The following is a 22,410-nucleotide window of genomic DNA, read 5'->3' on the forward strand; positions in this document are numbered from 1 at the left end:
CTTAATTTTTTGTAGAAAGCTAGAAAAGGAAAGATTTAAATTTTAAACTCTCTTTTAAAACCATGATATCCACATAAGAAATAATTTTAATAAAAATTTCTTTTAATTTTCTAGTGGTCGACCACCTAAGCTTGGGACTCAAGCTTTGGCCGGCCACCAACTTGGCTCATCCACTTGGTCTTGGCCTGCCCTAGCTTAGGTTCCAAGCTAGCTTGGCCGGCCCCATTAGGATGGGTAAGAAGGTGGGTATGTGGTGGGTATAAATCTCTATAAACAAGAGGCTACGATAGGGACCGAGAGGAGGAATTGATTTTGGTCTCCCAATGAAATTAAGCTTCCCGTGTTCGCCCCGAACACACAACTTAACTTCATCAATAATAATTCATACCACTAAAGAATTATTATTGAACTACCGCACCAATCCCAAATTACATTTTTGGGCTCCTTCTTATTATGAGTGTGTTAGTCTCCCTGTGTTTAAGATAATGAATGTCCACTAATTAAATGAGTTACTGACAACTCACTTAATTAATATCTTAGTCCAAGAGTAATACCACTCAACCTTATCGTCATGTCGGACTAAGTCCACCTACAGGGTTTAACATGACAATCCTTATGAGCTCCTCTTGGGATCATTCTCAACCTAGATTACTAGGACACAGTTTCCTTCTATAATCAACAACACACTATAAATAATATCATTTCCCAACTTATCGGGCTTATTGATTTATCAAGCTAAATCTCACCCATTGATAAGTCAAAGAAATAAATACTAAATATATGTGTTTGTTATTATATTAGGATTAAGAGCACACACTTCCATAATAACTAAGGTCTAGTTCTTTTATAAAGTCAGTACAAAAAGAACTTACCTAAAATGGTCCTACTCAATACATTTAGAGTGTATCAGTGTAATTTATTAGTTAAGATAAACTAATACTTAATTACACTACGAATACTTCAACGGTTTGTTCCTTTCCATTTTAGTCGCGAGCAACTATTTATAATTTATAAAGAACCGACAACATGATCTTCTGTGTGTGACACCACACACCATATTGTCTACTATATAAATTAATTGAACAAATTACATTTAACAAATAAATGTAGATATTTGACCATTGTGATTCTTTATTTCTAAATAAATGTTTATACAAAAGCTAGTATTTAGTATAGACTCTAACAGGCCGAACCTCTACATCCTTGGAGGAGCTTTGGTGGCCGAAACTTGGTGAAGAAGAAAGAAGGGCTTGGGTGGTTCTCATCTCGGTAGTTCGTTGCCCACACAACGTCCAAGATAAGAAGAGGAATACGTTAGAAGATCAAGAGGTCGTTGTTTACAAAGAAAGGTATAATTAGTAATTATTTTCCGCATCATACTAGTTTCTTTTCTTTGTATGAATTCCAAACACAAGAGGCTAGAGATTCTAGATTTTCGGATTAGATATTCGAAGTTGTGTTTTTTTTTTTTCGAATTTGTTATTCGATTGTTCTTTTTCGTTAAACCTAATGTTATTTTAGGAAATTAAATATTGAATTTATATTAAAGGCTTTGTCAAGGTAGTGGTGGATGATCCCATACCCAAGAAGGCCAAGTGTCTCGCCATGCTTGACCTGGGAGCTGATTTTAGAAATAAATATTTAATTAACTTTGTAACATAGGTCGTACTTGGATCAATAGAGTTAAGTTCCGCTTGCGATCCAAGTCTAAACCATTAAGAACAGATAAGTTAAATTTGGAATCAATAATGTTAAGTTCCGTTTGCGATTCCTAATTTAATTTCTAAAGAACACAATAGGTTGTTTAGGAATGGTTCGACACTTGTACAAAATTTTTGTACAGTGGAACCGATACGATCTTCCTAGGACCAACCAACACATAACAACAAAGGTCTTGTTCTTTTATTAAGTCAGTGTAAAAAGAACTTACCTTAAATGGTCCTACTCAATACACTCAGAGTGTACTACTGTAATTTATCAGTCAAGATAAAATAATACCTAATTACACTACGACTATTCCAATGGTTTGTTCCTATCCATCTTAGTCGTGAGCAACTGTTTATAATTTATAAGGAATTAATAACATGATCTTCTATGTGTGACACCACACACCATGTTATCTACAATATAAACTAACTGAACAACTACACTTAGCATATAAATGTAGATATTTGACCAATGTGATTCTTATAGTATTTATACAAAAAGCTAGGTTTTTAGTATACACTCTAACAATCTCTCACTTATACTAAAAGACTATGCTGCCATATATACTGCCATACATCTGATTCTCAACCCTTCAACATGCCCATCAAAAGCTCTTGCCTTAAGGGCCTTAATGAAAAGATATTCCAGGTTATCATCTGATATAATCTAGGCGACAATAACTTTTCCTCATTATACGAAGTTTCGTATTGGGTGGTACTTGCGCTCTATTGTGTTTACTTGTCTTATGGACTTATGGTTTCTTCGAGTTTGCTACTGCACCACTTATTATCACAATAAATTGTAATAATTTTTGGACAAACCAGAAATCATATCTAAGTTCATCTTGAGGTTACTGAGTCATTCAGCTTCTATGGTTGCCTGAGAGACTGCTGTTGGTGCAATATTTCCTAGGTCAAGGTTGACCATGTTTGACTAAGCTTGAATTGAGTCAAACTCGAGTCTTGATGTTTGGGTTTCGAGGTTTGACAATACATGTAGACAACACATGGAGATTGCAGGTGCGATTGTTCATGTGGGGAGATTGTGAAGGAGAGTCAAGTAGGTCAAGGTTGACTGGGTACTTGACAGGAAATCCTGGTGATTGAAGCCAGGTGAAAGACCTAGTAAGTGAAGCTAGGTAATGGAAAATCCTGGTGAGTGAAGCTAGGTGAAAGACCTAGTGAGTGAAACTAGGTGAAAGTCCTGGTGAGTGAAGTCAGGCAGATGGGAAATCCTAGTGAGTGAAGCTAGGTGAAAGTCCTGGTGAGTAAAGCCAGGCAGATGGGAAGTCCTAGTGAATGAAGCTAGGCAATGGAAAGTCCTGGTGAGTGAAGCCAGGCAGATGGGAAGTCCTAGTGAGTGAAGCTAGGCAATGGAAAGACCTGATGAGTGAAGCCAGGCACGAGGAAATTCAGATGGGTCAAGGTTGACCAGACATCTGGTGGAAAGTCCAAGTAGGTCAAAGGCATTGACCGGATACTTGGCACGAGGAGAAAAGTCCAAGTGGGTCAAAAGGATTGACCGAACACTTGGTGAGTGAGTCCTAGCAGGTCAAGGGTGACCGGATGCTAGGCACGATGAACTAACAGGTCATGGTTGACCGGATGTTGGTTTAGGGGACTTTGGACTTATTTTTGGGCAAAAATAAGGAGTTGGATCGATCAGCCGATCGATTGGCACATGCCCAATCGATCGACCGATCGATTGGGTGAGTCCTCGCGACAAGCCTTCTCCCAATCGATCAGTGGATCGATTAGGGAGAAACATCGCACGAACAGAACAGCTCTGGATCGATCAACCGATCGATCCAGAGCCCCCAATCGATCAGTCGATCGATTTGGAGGTGTGGTTTCACGCGATAAGCCCTGGATCGATCAGCCAATCGATCCAGGCAATTCCTGAGAGCATAGAGGCGCTCTGGATCGATCGGTCGATCGATCCAAAGCCTCCCCAATCGATTGGGAGCAATCCAATCGATTGGGATCCGACCGTTGGCGCTGGATAAAGCCGTTGTCGAGCTCTTCCTTCGCCAAGATTTGCACTGTTTCAGCTCTAATCCTTACTGCAGCTCTCCACACCTTCTTCTCCACTCTACCGCTAGTTCTTGAAGGATTCTTGGAGCAAGGTTTGCTGGTGATCCAAGATCAAGAGGCGGGATACAACAAGAAGTTAGGGTTAGGGTTTTCATTGCATATTTTGTAAGCTTTTGCTTGTATTTTGATTCCCTTTCCTTCTTCTTATACTGAGAGTGTTGTAGGGCTTCTCCGCCTTTGGTAGTTACCATAAAGGAGTGTTTTTCATAGTGGAGGGTGTGTGAGTACGTGGATCCTTGGATTAGTCACCTCTTGTGAGGTGGATACCAAGTAAATCCTTTTTGTTAGCATTGTATGTATTTGTTTCTTGTATTTCCGCTGCATATCATTGAAGAAACAAGCAATGAAGACCAAGAGGAGCGCGCCGAGCTATTCACCCCCCCCCCCCTCTAGCTACATATTTGGTCCCAACAAGTGGTATCAGAGCGAGGTCGCTCTTCATTGGAATCATCGCCGGAAGAGGCAAAAAGCTAGAGGGTGAAGAAGTTGGAGCAAATTCTACAAGTCGAAGACTTCATCACAAGAAGCTCAACTTCAAATGGAATTCCAAGACGGACTTGGATTCGATACAAGGGTGCCTCCATCATTTATTTCAACAAGCTTCGATCTTTAGAAATCAAGGATCGAGAATTTCTTGATGATAGAGATAGAGCAATGGTTTTCTCTCATGGAAGATTTTGAGGCTCCAAGAAATTCAAAGGGGAAAACCCTCAAGAGGAGCAAGTGGAGCAAAGAGCAAATTCAAATATGTGAGGCCAATGACAAAGTGACCAAGCTTTTGGTCAATTTATTGCTAAGCAACATCTTGGAGTAAATTGGAGATTTTGAAGATGCCAAAGAGCTATGGAGCAAATTGGCCAAGATTCATGAGATCCCCTCCACTGTACCAAATCAAGAAGAATCCAAAGAGGGTGACTCATTGGATCAAAACTAAAAGGAAGAGGACTCCGAGGTTGAGAGATGCTCAATTTCCGAAGAAGAAGTCCAACAAGCTTCATCTTCAAAGGAATTAAATGAAAAGGGCAAAGAGGGAGCATACTCTTTGTTTCACATACAAGATGAAGATGATGAAGCTTCCACCTCTAGGATTGAGGGGGAGTGTAGATTATTGACACCGGAGCAAGAAGAAGTGTCCATATTCAAGTCAAGAGAAGGAGAGGATAAAGAAACTTCCACCTCCATAAGTCAAGTCAAATCTATTGGAGGAGTATCATTATCGAATCAAGAGGAAGCATCTACCTCCGGATCTAAAGGAGGATCAAGTGTCGTCCCTACACATGAAGGTATAAATGTTTCAATTAAAAATAAAAATCACATTGTATGCTTTGAGTGTAGGGAACATGGGCATTACAAGAGTAAGTGCCCTAAATTGGCCAAGAAGAAGAGCCAAGTGTCACTAAAGGGCAAGGAGAAGCCCAAGGAGACCGCTCCCGGAACAAAGAAGAGCAAGGAGCACATTGTGTGCTTTTCTTGCAATCAAAAGGGACACTACCGGAGTCAATATCCCAAAGGGAAGATAGCGGTCAAGGCTCAAGGAGGATGCACAACTCAAAGGGGAGCCTCCAAGGTAAAACGAAAGGTATCATTTATTGAGTCTACCCCTTTAAATAATGGTAAAAAGCATACTAGTTCTAATTTATATCATTTTAATGCTATTTACCACAAAAATAAGAAGCATGATAACATTAAGGAAAAACATGTAGCTCTTCATGCTAAAACTACCACACCTATGTCTAGGAAGGTAAATAAAAATTTAGGCAAGAATTCTAAGGGTTTTAGTTACAAGCCTAAAAATAAAAATGATCATGGATTTAATGAAAAACCAAAAGCTAAGGATTTAATGATAGAAAATCAAGTCTTGAGGTCAAGGCTTGATAAAATGGAAAATACCCTAAAAAGGATGGAAAATATCCTAAAAGGGAAAAATGAGCAAAACCTAGGTCTAGAAGTACAAAAGTTATCCAATGGTCATAGAGGTTTGGGATACAAACTTAAGGCTAAGAAGGATGTAATTTCTTACCATAGGATTTCATATAGCTATGGAACCGAGTCTATGTCTAAGGGTCAAGTCAAAAATACTAGGGAGGTTATCCCTAAGAGTATTTTTACAACAAATGTGACTAAGACTTCTAAGAAGTCCAAGAAAGTCACAAAGAAGGTCACTAGGAAGGTTTCTAGGAAAGTTATCCCTAGTGAATACCTAGAGCATCCAAGGAGCACAAATAGGTTTTGGGTTCCTAGGAGCATTTTCTCTACCCCTTAGATGGGATAAAGGATGTCAACTCAAATTGAAAGGGTAGTTAACCTAATCATGATGAAGTTGACACTCGGAGAGCATTTTCAAGGTTATTATTAACCTTTGAAAATGAAGTGGATTTTCATTTACTCTTGGAAAGAGTAAAATGTGTCATAATGTGAGAAATTTGATGTTAAAAGTTAAATTGGCACATTTGGGAAAATCATAAGAACTACCAAGTTGGGATTGTGGTATGTTCTTAGGAAATTAAAGATAATTTAAGCCTTAACTTAAAATTGTTACTCTTTGAAAGAGTAATTTGTGCCAAAATTTGAGGAATATGCTTAATTTAAATTGGCACAAAATTAGGAAAAGCAAAAGAAATGTCAAAATAGGATTATTGGCATTTTCTTGGGAAAGGTTGGGCAATCTAGGATTTAGCTAAGGTTTTAGAATACTTAGATAGGTAATCCATGTATACTTTATTGATGCTAAAACTTGTCATGCTTTGTTTGCCCATCATATGCCATGACATCATATTTATTCTTATACTCATGTCTTATTATGAAAAATACAAAAATATCATGTCATGTCATCCATACATCATGTAGTTCTAAGAAATTTTCTTATGATTTTTTTTTTTTTGATGTATGTCATAACATTATCATGCATTAATTTAATCCTTTGAAATTAAGGACAAATGACATTCATTAACAAATAACATCCTTGGTGGATGTTCATAACCTCAAAAATGTCTAGATAGACATGCATGATCGCTAGATTAGGGCAAAACCAAAATTTTACATCTCACACAAACTATAAGGTGACTTGTATGCGTTTTAGTACACATTGGATACAAGTGAGATGTTAGAATGATGAACAAAACTCAAGATGTTCATTTAGTGCATTCTTTTGAGTTTTAGGTTCATCAAAACACATAGTTATGTGTTTTCCAATCATTGGAAAAGCTAATGTACAAGTCATGTGCATTGAGCCCAAGGAACATGGTTAGATATTGGTGTTGAAATGTTTTAAAAATGCCTTTGGAAAACCTTGGTGAAGGTTATCTTTTGATAGTAATCATCATTGAATAGTTAGGTACAAACTTGGAAGAAAACACTAAAGTTTTTACAAGTTTTCAAGTTTGTGTCAATCTTTGAAAATATGAAGTATTTTCTTAGAAAACTATTTTTCCATGTTAATGTATACCCTAAATAGTGTCTACAATGATTTTCATGATTTTTGGAATTTTGTAGATTTTTTTAGGAGTTTTTGAAATTGACTGAAATGGAATTTCAGCATTTTCATAACTTCAATCGATCACCCGATCGATTGAAGTGCCTCAATCGATCAGGTGATCGATTGAGAGGGCATTTCCCGCGAGCAGAAGCTCACTGGATCGATCAGCCGATCGATCCACGCAGTCTGAATCGATCAGCGGATCGATTCAGATAGGTTCAATCGATTGAAACTCAACTCCAATCGATTGGGAATGCTGATTTTGGCTGGGAAAGCCTTATTTCAACATTTTGAACCATTTTTAGTCTATGTAACCATTCCTTACCCCTCAAAACACATTTGTATACATTTAGGGGGAGTTTTCATGATGAAAACAAGGATAGATTGGTTAAAAAAGACTAAGTAGAGGTTTAGGTTGAGGTTTGGTGTCATTATTGTCTTTTTGAACCTCAAAACTTCTAAATTTAGGTTTCCTAAAGGTTTAGGGATTCCAAGTCATTATTGGTGGAATAACAGAAGTTACTGTTGGTTGCTACTCGGAAAACCTAGAGGTTCCACTGTACAAAAATTTTGTACAAAGGTTTGAACCTTTTCCTAGCTACCATGTGTTCTTTTAAATTAAATTTTGGATCGCCTGCGGAACTTAACACGTTTGATCCAAAACCTAATCTATTTGTTCTTTTAGGTTTTGACTTGGATCTCCTGCGGAACTTAACACGTTCGACCCAAGTCACCTTAAGTTATTAATTCCATTAAATATTAATTTCCATAATTGGTTCCCAGTACTGACGTGGCGAGGCACATGGCCTTCTTGGATATGGGAGCAACCACCACCGACTAGACAAAACCTTTTATGGAAAGCTAATATTTAATTTCCTAAAATAACTTTAGGTTAACCGAAAGGAACAATCAAATCACAAGGAAAAGAAAAAATAAAAGAACACAACATCGAAAAACATATTCGAAATCCTAGAATCGTAAGCCTCTTGTATTTGGTATTATTTCCAAAAATAACTAGTATGATGCGGAAAGAAAAATTACTAGTTATACCTTTTAGAAAGACCTCTTGATCTTCTACCGTATTCCTCTTCTAACCTCGGACGTTGTGTGGGCAACGATCTTCCGAGATGAGAAACCACCAAACACCTTCTTCTCCTCCTAGCTAGGTTCGGCCAAAACAAGAAAGCTTCACCAAGGAAGGAGAAAAAAAAACACCAACCAAGCTCCAAGGGATGCAAGCTTTCTCTCCTTCTTCTTCTTCTTCTTCTCCAAGTAGTATCCGGCCACCACAAGAGCTCCAAGCCAAGAGAAAGGTTCGGCCACAACAAAGAAGAAGAGGGGAAGAGAGGTTGGCCGACCACACCAAGGAATAAGAGAGGGAGAAAAATAATAGTGGTTGTACCTTTTGAAGGCACCCCAACCCCCTCTTTTATATTCCTTAGCCTTGGTAAATTAGGAAATTTAATTACAATAAAATTTCCTTGACATGATTTAATTGATAAAAATAAAATTAAATTTCCCAATTAAACTTATAATGGCCGGCCACATCATAGAGAGAAAAAATTAGACAAGTTTCAATCAACAAATTAAAACTTCCTAATTTGTTTCCGGAAATTTTAAAAATAAAATTTCTCTTCAAAAATCCCTTCATGGTTGATAAAAAGAAATTTCTATAATTTTAATTTTTAACATGTGAATAATTTTCAAAGAGAAAATAAAATATCTTCCAATCTACAAATAAAGAAAGAGATCTAATCTCTTTCTTTAATCTTTTGTAGATCCTTTTAAGAGAGATATTTTTATTTTAATTCTCTTTAATAAATTATATCTTCCACATAATAAAAATTAAAATTAAAATTCTTTTTAATTTTATTATGTCCGGCCCTCTCTAGCTTGGGTTCAAGCTAGGGCCGGCCACCCATAAACCAAGCTTAGGCCGACCCTAGCTTGATTCCCAAGCTAGCTTGGTCGGCCCCCTTTAGGTGGGTATAGAAGGTGGGTATAGGTGGGTATAATACTCTATAAATAAGAGGCTATGATAGGGACCGAGAGGAGGAATTGGTTTTGTTCTCCCGATAAAATTAAGCATCCCGTGTTCGCCCCGAACACACAACTTATTTTTATCAATAATAATTCATTCCACTAGAGAATTATTATTGAACTACCGCACCAATCCCAAATTATATTTTTTGGGCTCCTTCTTATTATGAGTGTGTTAGTCTCCCTGTGTTTAAGATATCAAATGTCCACTAATTAAGTGAGTTACTGACAACTCATTTAATTAATATCTTAGTCCAAGAGTAGTACCACTCAACCTTATCGTCATGTCGGACTAAGTCCACCTGCAGGGTTTAACATGACAATCCTTATGAGCTCCTCTTGGGGACATTATCAACCTAGTATCTCTAGGACACAGTTTCCTTCTATAATCAACAACACACACTATAAGTGATATCATTTCCCAACTTATCGGGCTTATTGATTCATCGAACTAAATCTCACCCATTGATAAATTAAAGAAATTAATATCAAATATATGTGCTTGTTATTATATTAGGATTAAGAGCGCACACTTCCATAATAACTGAGGTCTTTGTTCCTTTATAAAGTCAATATAAAGGAAACGACCTCAAATGGTCATACTCAATACACTCTGAGTGTACTAGTGTAATTATATAGTCAAGATAAACTAATACCTAATTACACTACGACCTACTAATGGTTTGTTCCTTTTCATTTTGGTCGTGAGCTACTGTTTATAATTTATAAGGTACTGATAACATCATCTTCTGTATGTAGCACCACATACTATGTTATCTACAATATAAATTAATTAAACAAATACAACTAAATGTAGACAATTTGACCAAATGTGATTCTTTATTCAAAATAAATGTTTACAAAAACTTAGGCTTTCAGTATACACTCCAACAGTTACGACCATGTCTTTAGGGGGAGTCACTCTTTAAGGACATGAAAATTATTTTTCATACACCTTGGAAGGTGGTTAACCTTCTTTAGTGAAAATGCTCAAGGTTGGGCATTTGATTACAATGGAGAGTGCATATCTTCATTGTTCAAGTGGTATATGTTCAAGGATGAGCATTTGATGAAACTGAAGGGTATGGGACCTTCATTTGAATCGTTGAACATACCAAGTGGTATATGCTCAAGATGAGCATTTGATGATAATGAAGGGTATGAGACCTTCGTTATTGTGTTGTGAACAACGAGTGAAGTTGTACACAACGTTGGGTAACTCTTTAGGGGAAGAGTTTGTTTGTGATGTGTGCTAATAGGGGAGAATATAGGGTTTAAGTTAGGCCTTCATTCCCTAAATAGGGGGAGAATATGTATTGCCCTATGAGAAAAGGGAAAGATGAAGGGAATCCTCATTCATATATTGGCATAAAGAAAGTTGAGGCTATGGGATTAGCCTAACTTAAAGGTGGTATTGTCAAACATCAAAAAGAGGGAGATTGTTGGTGCAATATTTTCTAGGTCAAGGTTGACCATGTTTGACTGAGCTTGAATTGATTCAAGCTCGAGTCTTGATGTTTGGGTTTCGATGTTTGACAATACATGTAGACAACACATGGAGATTGTAGGTACGATTGTTCATGTGGGGAGATTGTGAAGGAGAGTCAAGTAGGTCAAGGTTGACTGGATACTTGACAGGAAATCCTGGTGAGTGAAGCCAGGTGAAAGACCTAGTAAGTGAAGCTAGGCAATGGAAAATCCTGGTGAGTGAAGCCAGGTGAAAGACCTAGTGAGTGAATCTAGGCAGGAAGAAAGTCCTGGTGAGTGAAGCTAGGCAGTTGGAAAGTCCTGGTGAGTAAAGCTAGGCAGTTGGGAAATCCTAGTGAGTGAAGCTAGGTGAAAGTTCTGGTGAGTGAAGCCAGGCAGATGGGAAATCCTAGTGAGTGAAGCTAGGTGAAAGTCCTGGTGAGTGAAGCCAGGTAGATGGGAAGTCCTAGTGAATGAAGTTAGGCAATGGAAAGTCCTAGTGAGTGAACCCAGACAGATGGGAAGTCCTAGTGAGTGAAGCTAGGCAATGGAAAGAACTGGTGAGTAAAGCCAGGCATGAGGAAATCTAGATGGGTCAAGGTTGACCAGATATCTGGTGGAAAGTCCAAGTAGGTCAAAGTGATTGACCGGATACTTGGCACGAGGAGAAAAGTCCAAGTGGGTCAAAAGGATTGACCGGACACTTGGTGAGTGAGTCCTAGCAGGTCAAGGGTGACCGGATGCTAGGCACGATGAACTAACAGGTCATGGTTGACCGGATGTTGGTTTAGGGGACTTTGGACTTGTTTTTGGGCAAAAACAAGGAGCTGGATCGATCAGCCGATCGATTGGCACATGCCCAATCGATCGATCGATCGATTGGGTGAGTCCTCGCGACAAGCCTTCTGCCAATCGATCAGTGGATCGATTGGGGAGAAGCATCGCGCGAACATAACAGCTCTGGATCGATCAACCGATCGATCCAGAGCCCCCAATCGATCAGTCGATCGATTGGGAGGTGTGGTTTCACGCGATAAGCCCTGGATCGATCAGCCAATCGATCCAAGTAATTCCTGAGAGCACAGAGGCGCTCTGGATCGATCGGTCGATCGATCCAAAGCCTCCCCAATCGATTGGGAGCAATCCAATCGATTGGAATCCGACCGTTGGCGATGGATAAAGCCGTTGTCGAGCTCTTCCTTCTCCAAGATTTGCACTGTTTCAGCTCCGATCCTTACTGCAGCTCTCCACATCTTCTTCTCCACTCTACCGCCAGTTCTTGAAGGATTCTTGGAGCAAGGTTTGTTGGTGATCCAAGATCAAGAGGCGAGATACAACAAGAAGTTAGGGTTAGGGTTTTCATTGCATATTTTGTAAGTTTTTGCTTGTATTTTGCTTCCCTTTCCTTCTTCTTGTACTGAGAGTGTTGTAGGTCTTCTCCGCCTTTGGTAGTTACCATAAAGGAGTATTTTTCATAGTGGAGGGTGTGTGAGTGCGTGGATCCTTGGATTAGTCACCTCTTGTGAGGTGGATACCAAGTAAATCCTTTTTGTTAGCGTTGTATGTATTTGTTTCTTGTATTTCCGCTGCATATCATTGAAGAAACAAGCAACGAAGACTAAGAGGAGCGCACCGAGCTATTCACCCCCCCCTCTAGCTACATATTTGGTCCCAACAGCTGCCACATACTCAGCTTCCATGGTGGAGTCCGAAAAACACCTATGCTTATTACTCCTCCATTGCTATGGCTTTACCTCCTAAAGTAAACACAAAATCCCGAGATTGACTTACTATTATCCCTATCAGATTGGAAGTCTGAATCCTTGTACCCCACAGGGAGCAAATCATCTGCATTTATAAACTAGCATATAATCTATAGTCCTTCTCAGGTACTTTAATATATGCTTACGGTAGTTCAATGCCCCTGTTCTAGATTACTTTGATATCTGCTAACCATGCCCTTGGTAAAACAGATATCATGTCTCGTACATAGTATAGCATAGCATACATAAGGCTTCCGACAATCGAAGCATAAGGAACTGTCTTAATGTCTTCTATCTACTTTGATGTCTTCGTAGACATCTCTTTAGATAAAGTTACTCCATGCCTAAAAGGTAGAATACCTTTCTTGGAGTCTTGCATGCTAAAACGAGCTAGGATTGTATCGATATATGAAGCTTGAGATAAGCACAACATTCTTTTTCTTGCGATCCCTTATTACTTTGATCAAAGAATATGTTTGTATTCTTTCAAGTCCTTCATATCAAATTGCTTGGACAACCATACCCTTACTTCCGACAATACTTTGATATTGTTTCCAACTATCAAAAATGTCATCTACGTATAGTACAAGAAATATCACCATATTTTCATCACACTTCTTGTATACACAAGACTCATTCGGACACTGATTAAATTCATAAGACTGGATTACAACCAGATGTTCCAAGACCTAAAAGCTTGCTTCAGTCCATTGACCGATTAAGCCTACATACACGATGCTCTTTTCCCTTTGCAATGAATCCCTCTGGTTGTTTTATATGGATATTTTCTTTAAGACTTCCATTAAAGAAAGTTGTCTTTGTCATCCATTTGCTAAATCTCATACACCATATGAGCAGCAATAGATAAAAGAATCTGGATAGAATTAAGCATGGCTACCGGTGAAAAAGTTTCCTCAAAATTGATACCCTTTTCCAATAAGCCTTGCTTAAAGGTTTCCACCTTCCCGTCTATCATTCTTTTTCTATTGTAGACCTGTTTACACCTAATGGCTCTTACACCATTTGGTAGTTCTACAAGCTCCTAGACTTACATAGATTCTATTTCTATATTCATTGCTCTTTGCCAAGATGTTGCATCTTTATCATGGAGTGCTTCGTCATATGTTCGGGGATCAGATTCATGTTCACCAGGGATCAAGTCCTTAGACTCTCCCAAAACATGAATCTTTCAGGTTGCTTAACAACCCTCCCACTATGACGAGGCATCGTCTGTAATTGTACATCATTTGTGACACGTGTTGCAGTGTCTTGTGGTATCTAATCTTGTACTGTTGGTACTAGATTAGACGTGTCCTTTATTATTTCCTTAAGAATAAATTTACTTATGAGCTTGTGGTTTATTTCATAGTCCTTTTCTAAAAATCAGGCATTGGTGCTAACAATGACCTTCTGATTTTTTTTAAGGACTATAAACCTTCTTTCGTTTCTCTAGGATAACCCATGAACAAGTGAACTCCTGTCCAACTTATCAGTGTCTACCTTCAGCACAAGTGTTGGACTACCCCAAATCCGAATATGCTTCAGACTAGGCTTACGTATATTCCACAATTCTATGAGAGTAGAGGGTACTGACTTAGAAGGTTTTATGTTCATTATCATTTCCAGAGTATATCCCTTGAACGAATTTGGTAATTCTAAATAACTCATCATCTATCTAATCATTTCCATAAGAGTTCTATTCCTTCTTTCTGCCACACTATTCTGTCAGGGTGTACTAGATGCAGACAGTTGGGATTGAATCTCGACTTCCGATAAGTGACTCCTAAATTCTCCCAAGAGGTACTCGCCACTACGATCTCACCGTAGTGTCTTGATATTTTTATCTTGACATTTCTTCCACATCAGCTTTGTACTCTTTGAACTCATCAAAGTACTCAGACTTATGGTGTGTCAAGTAAATGCACCCGTATCTCAAATAGTCAAAATACTCGAAACCACCTCTTGCCTGGATAGTCATAGGTCCACACAAATCGGAATGAACCAATTTCAACACATCTTTGGCTCTATTACCCATTAGACTTGAAAAGTCTCTTGGTCATTTTCCCTTCCAAGTAAGACTCGCAGGTTGGAAAGATTTCCACCACCAATGAACCCAAAAGTTCATCGGCTATTATCCTTTGAATCCTATTCAAGTTAATATGACCTAGCCTTAGATAATTGGTTCATTTCCGAATGTTGCTTTCTCTTATTAGAGTTAGAAGACATGTTATTAATTTCCATTAGTTGCATTGTGGGAGTTTATTAAATTTAAATTGTCAACCAACGTACCAGAACAGATAACTTCCCTATTTTCTTGATAACAACTTTGTTATCAAAATAGATAGAGTATCAAGTTCTGAAATCAAGTTCTTTCTAAAACTTGGTACGAAAAGATAATTTCTCAAAATCCATGTTTTATTCCTATCAAAGGATAAACATCTCCCACTGCAACAGCTGCTACTTTTACAGCAGTGCCCATGTGGACGGTGATATATATAGTTGTCGGGTTTCCTGGAACCCCTACAATGAATTACAGAAATGATCAGTGGCTCCCGTATCTACACACCAGATACCGGTAGATAACACCACTAAATATGTTTCAACAACTAATAAAATATACCTTTATTGTTCTCAGTTCTGAGAGGACAGTCTACCTTAGTGTCCAAGTTTTCCAATCATTATAATTGGGACTACTAAGTATATTCTATAGTATAATAGCTAGGGAATTGAAAAACATTTGTAATCCTAAGAATCACAAAAAATATTTGGTCAAGACCAACATCTCAAAATCTCCGTGAATTTTGTATGCCACGATAGTGTGGACGTATACAAAAGAGATTTTATCCATTAATTTTATTATCTTGTCAAATAAAATTAATAGTTGGTCTTTATTCGATCAAATATTTGGTCAAAACTTTAGAATTTAAAATAATATTGATTCCTCAAAACAATATCGTTTAAATTCACCAACACCTCAAACACCGTAAATTTTGCATGCCACGATAGTGTGGATGTATACACAATCGAACATTTGTAAGAGGAGGTTTTACCCATTAATTTTATTCTTGTCAATCCTAACTTTATGACAAATAAAATTAATAGTTGGTTTTCCTTCGGTTACACAAATAATAGCAGTGACTCCGATGGGGAGGATACTATTAAATGTGCCTAAGTGTATACCATTACTTGATACTTAGTCCATTAAATAAGATTATGCCCCTTCCTATGGGGAAAATCACACGCTCCTAATTAATTTCCTATAATCATCCAAAATGGAAGTTTGATCTAGTGATCCGCAAACAAACTCATCCAATATGGAGGAAGACACTCAGAGCCAATGCTCAAATGTGTTTGCATCACTTACAAACCAGTAATGGAGACCGTGGAATTTATTTAAAAATTCCTCTCCCACTTAGTTATTTAAGGTGAGAAATTTTAACCTAGCAAGCACACATAGTAAATAAAAGCAATAAATATGGAAATTATTTTTCCAACTATTATGGCTTTTTCCATCATTGTACTTCGCGTGCTCTTGCCCTAGGGTTCATGTCGTCGGGGTCCATCGAACTTCCTTTTTCCGCTGCGCCTCTGGTCCTCAATAGCACCACGCCTCGCAAGGATATGATCCGCGACAATAAAATAAAATTTTACATACATCGATCCAATATTTCACAAGGGAATGTACATCAAGTCTAGATCGAACATAAATGTAAAATCCTAGGGCTAATACAACTCCAGCTGTATTAGTTAAATACAATCATGCACACACAATAAAATGCCCTTGACATGTCCAAGGGTCCAATCACACACAATATCTATAAGCCATAATAGTTGGAGTCTGCAACCACAAATTTAGCACATCCTACTATTATCCTCCCTAAATTATATATGACATGTGCATAATTAACTGAAAACCAAAACACATAGAGGCAAACCCTAGCTCTGATACCAATTGTTGGTTGCTATGCGGAATATCATACTGGTTTCCCTGTACAAAAATTTTGTACAAGTCCTGAACCTTTACTAACAACCTATTGTGTTCTTTAGAAATTAAATTAGGAATCGCAAACAGAACTTAACATTATTGATTCCAAATTTAACTTATCTGTTCTTAGTGGTTTAGACTTGGATCACAAACGATGATTAACATTATTGATCCAAATCCACCCAAGCCCTTCTTCTCCAACAAGTTTCGGCCACAATCAATCAACTCCTTTAGATGAAGAACTTCGGCCACCAACCAAGCTCCAAGGGATGCAAGAAATAAAGCCTCCTATCTCTTCTTTTTCCTCTAATAAAATTCGGCCATCACCAAGCTCCAAGGGATGAAGATGTCGTCGGCCACAAAGGAAAAAAGAATAGGAGAAGAGAAGGAAGAAAGGGTCGGCCACCAACTAAGGATTAGAAGAGAGGAAAACTATAACATAGGTTATGAGGTGAGGCACCTCTACCCTCTCTTTTATATTCCTTTGTCTTGGCAAATAAGGAATGATTTATAAAAACTTTCTTATTCTCTTTGCCAATTAAAGGAAAGTTTAATAAAAAATTTCTCTTTTAAACTTCATATAGCCGACCACTTATAATCCTCCAAGCAAGGAAAGTTTTAAACATAAAATTAAAACTTCCTAATTTGTTTCCAGAAATTTTTAAAATAAAAATTTCTCTTAAAAAATTCCCTTCATGGTTGGTCATAAAAGGAAACTTTTATAAATTAAAATCTCTCTATTAAAATCTTCCTTTCAATCTACAAATAAGGAAAGATATCAAATCTTTTCTTAATCTTTTGTAGAAGTTATATAAGGAAAGATTTATAATTTTAAAACTCTCTTTTAAAACCATGAGGATGGTTACAAAAAAGGAAAGTTTTATTAAAAATTAAAATCATCCTTTTAGCTACAAATAAGGAAAGATATCAAACCTTTCTCTTAATCTTTTGTAGAAAGCTATAAAAGGAAATATTTATAATTTTAAGCTCTCTTTTAAAACTATGGTATCCACATAAGAGAAGATTTTTTAAAAATAAAATCCTTTTATTTTTATTGTGGACGGCCACCTAAGCTTGGACTCAAGCTAGGGTCGACCACACTTCAACCCATCCAAGCAATGTCTTGGCCGACCCTTGCTTGGGCTCCAAGCTTGGCTTGGCCGACCACATAGAAATGGGTAAGAAGGTGGATATGGGTGGGTATAATACTTTATAAATAATAGGCTACGATAGGGACCGAGAGGAGGAATTGGTTTTGGTCTCCTGATGAAACTAAGCTTCCCGTGTTCGCCCCGAACACCCAACTTAATTTCATCAATATTAATTCATACCACTAAAGAATTATTATTGAACTACCGCACTAATCCCAAATTACATTTTGAGCTCCTTCTTATTATGAGTGTGTTAGTCTCCCTATGTTTAAGATATAGAATGCCTACTAATTAAATGAATTACTGACAACTCACTTTAAGTAATATCTTAGTCCAAGAGTAGTACCACTCAACTTCATTATCATGTCGGACTAAGTCTACCTGCAGGGTTTACATGATAATCCTTATGAGTTCCTCTTGGGGACATCATCAACCTAGATTACTAGGACACAGTTTCATTCTATAATCAACAACACACCATATAAATAATATCATTTTCCAACTTATCAGACCTATTGATTTATCGAACTAAATCGCACCCTTTGATAAATTAAAGAAATGAATATTAAGTACATGTGCTTGTTATTATATCATGATTAAGAGTACACACTTCCATAATAACAAAGGTCTTGTTCTTTTATTAAGTCAGTATAAAAAGAACTTACCTTAAATGGTCCTACTCAATACACTCAAAGTGTACTAGTGTAATTTATTAGTTAAGATAAACTAATACTTAATTACACAATGACTATTCCAATGGTTTGTTCCTATCCATCTTAGTCGTGAGTAACTATTTATAATTTATAAGGAATTGATAACATAATCTTCTATGTGTGACACCACACACCATGTTATCTACAATATAAACTAATTGAACAACTACACTTAGCATATAAATGTAGATATTTGACCAATGTGATTCTTATAGTGTTTATACAAAAAACTAGGTTTTTAGTATGCACTCTAACAATATGGTGTAATTTTGTAAATGAAAAGGGGGTACATGCGTCATTTTTTTTCCATCCTTTGCTTTCCGTCCGATTTTGAGATGATCAATTTTGGCTTCAAAATCATCCATTGATGGATTACGCTTCTTTTCCATTTAAAAATTTTAATGAAGTAAACGACGGAAACTTTTCCAAAGCGAAAACTTTTCCTTAGTTTTGATTTTCGTTCTACCAAGTAAACTGACCATTATTCTCAAACTCCTAAACTAAAACGCTAACTAATTTCTATGGATTGATGACTTAAATGAGTAGATTGACATTAATGCATCTTATTTATTGTCATTGGAAGGGTTAATTATAAAAGAAACAAAAATAATTTGAAACAATAACAACAATTTAGCTATCATTCATTCCTAATCATTCCATAATTTCAGTTTATCTTATTTTACTTCTTTAATAACTTTTCATGTTTGTGAGACGAGAAAGTATCATAAACTTTCAAAGAGGGACTGATTTAAAGGGATAAAGTCGTGAAAAAACAAAGGAGAGGCTATAAATTACATAAATAATTTTTATTAACGTTTGTAATTTTTCTCAAAATTTTCACAATTATTTTGTGAACTTTTATTAAAAAGACATTTTAAACTTTTATTAACGACAAGATTACATTTTAGATTTCCTTGTCAAAATACTTTTCTATCTAAGATTTTTTAATATAAATTATCTTTTAAATTACTAGTTTATAAAAGAATATTTTTATACATTTTGCATTTATAATATTTTTAGTATAGGCGAAATAGTGCATTAGTAATAATAATTCAAATTTAAATAATAAAAGGGCTAGATTTGAAGTACAAATAGAATGAATATTTTAAAAATCAGATTGATGAATTACAAGAAAATTAATGACAAATTTAAACATTTAAATGATAAAAAAATAATAATATTTCAAATTTAATATTATTATCATTATCACAAATAGTATATATATTATAACGCTCTTAATTATAGATAATAACTAATCTTAACAATATTAAACACTATTAATTTTTTTTTTCATATTCATCCTACTTATCATCAACAATTGTGTCTTTTAAATTTTTTTATATAAAAAAACAGAAAAATTAATTTTTTTACGAGCTTTATTGTATTGAAAGTAAAATATAGCTAGATTAAATTAAAGAGTAATGATTGGAAAAAAAATGTCAGAGAAAAACTTAGGGATATATACATAAATTTATGGTCTACTATTTTTTTTTCCATCATTTTATGTGTCTATTTCTGATATTTCATATTTTTCTTGATATTTTTTCCTCTGCATAATATTTTTCTAAATTAAATTAGCCAATCTAAGATTATTCAAAAATTTATTTTTTAAAATATTAATTATTTCCATTTATTCAATTTTGATTTTCTAATTTAAAAATTAATTAAATTAAAAATATGCTATAATACGGCAGTCGGCTGGTATTGTTTGAACGGTATTTTAAAAATAAAAATAAAATTTTTTTGATTTCCGACTCAATTATTAATATCATATAAAATATCAATTGCTTTCGTAACTGAATCCATCAATTTTTTATGGGTCTAATTTATTTGATTTTCTTAAAAAAAAAAAATTAGTTAGATTGTAAATTTAATTTAACGGTAAATCAAAGAAAAATCTCAAAATATAACTGCAACTTTACATATAATCTTTATCTTAAAAAAAAATACTTTATTTCCAATCCCTGTGTCTCAGGGCGTAGCGCAGATGATGAATACATGATATCTCTGACGTAATGGCCAGAAGTCGATTTTCAGAAACTGATGACATGAGGTTTATCCCATCATGCGCCTATGACCTGTGTACCTACATGTACCTCCCTCCATATCCATGGGGTCAGCACTAAGGGGCCGCTAAGGTAGCGGATCCACCTTTTTTTTTTTGTTTCCACTCCCTGTATACAAAGTTTTATTTGCTTTAACTCCCTCGTGCAAGTATGGTTACCTAATTGTCCCTCATATTTTTTAGATATAAAAAGTCCAAAAATGAGTATAATTCCTCTTAAATTCAGCACTTTAAATTAGAATCAAGTATATTTTCGATCAAATTAAGCATAATTTTTTCCCACTTAATATAATTCCTCCTAGAAATACAACACCATTTAAAGAAATTCTAGTATATTTTTCATCCAATTGAGTACTATTTAAAGATAATCTAGTATATTTTTAATCCAATTAAGGTGTAAAAAGAGTCGTGCTCAATTTGATAAAAAATATACTAGATTCTAGTTAAATGTGCTGAATTTTATAGGAATTTGTACTTTTTATACCTAAAAAATATGAGAGGTAATTTGGTAAATTGATATTCGTTATGTTGGGGTAGGGAGTAGAAAATTGAGTACGATTTTTTTCTTGCTTAATATAATTTCTCCTAAATTTAGCACTATTTAAAGAAAATCTAGTGTATTTTCATTCAATTGAGCATCATTTAAAAGAATCTAATATATTTTTCATCCAATTGAGTGGGAAAAGAGTTATGTTAAATTTGATAGAAAATATACTAGATTCTAGTTTAATGTGTTGAATTTAAGAGAAATTATATTCATTTTTAGACTTTTTATAATTAAAAAATATGAGGGATAATTAGGTAAATTGGCATTCATTATGTTTAATTAGGGAGTGGAAACATAGTTTTTTTTTTACACCGGGGATTGTATGTAAACTTTTATTTGTGATTATTGGACTCTACTCTTGAAACCTTATTACTAAAACTTTATAAATGTTCTAAAAAATTATAATTATATTAATTTCTTTTTTGAGAGGAAAATTGTAACTTTTATTAGAGGTAAACATTAAAGTACAATATTTCCATCCAAACAAAACAATTCCCCTTCTCCCAAACAAGTGGAGAGGGGTAGAAGAAGCAAAACAAACAATATTATATGCTATAAAATCTATGGATCTTTTGACATGTTGTAAGTTTATGGCTTGTGCTGCATTCATAAGTCTTTGAATTAGCTGAATACGAGACCCTGTGTAATAAAGATACTCATCAACCCTTATGACTGCTTGCACAGCGATTAATGAGTCAGAAACAACTTGGAATCTTCACAATCCTCACGGGTAGGCAAACCTCACCATTTCATGGATGGCTATGAGTTCACCCTCGGTCACTGATGATGATGTTGGAATGATCATCCCAAAAGCATAAAGTTTACTTCCTTGGGAGCCTCTCACCACCCCTTCCACTCTATTTTTATTCCGCCTTTTGTTTGCACATGCATCAACTTCCACTTGTAGAGTGCCCGGTGGCAAGGTCATCCCAGGTAGAGGCTCTAATTGGTTTGAGATAGTGGGCTTGGATTATAATTCATACTAGACTCCTAGTAATCACGCGATAGACTATCATATCAACTCAAGTTGTGTCTTAGATCTTTCTCGTCTTTCCCAAATATGGTTTCGATTCGATATTGCCAGATGCCCCATGCACAAGTGGCCAGCCTCTCAAAAGTCGCTTTGTCTGTATTGACTTGTATCCAAAGGCAGCCATCTAAGGTGTTGGTGTCTTGGAGGGTTGATACAATATTTCAAAGGTTGATTTTCTTCCAACATTCCTTTATGGAAGCATAGAGGAATAGTGCATGAATTGTATTATCTCGGTGAAAATCACACAGCGGGCATGATTCCAATCATGGCACATGACGTTGGTTCAAGTTAGTTGAAGCAGGGATAATATCATTCGATAGGCACCACTAAAAAATTTGGATTTTAGGAGGCATGTTTAGGCTTTACATAAA

The sequence above is a fragment of the Zingiber officinale genome, chromosome 9B (genome assembly GCF_018446385.1).
Source record: "Zingiber officinale cultivar Zhangliang chromosome 9B, Zo_v1.1, whole genome shotgun sequence".
NCBI lineage: Eukaryota > Viridiplantae > Streptophyta > Magnoliopsida > Zingiberales > Zingiberaceae > Zingiber > Zingiber officinale.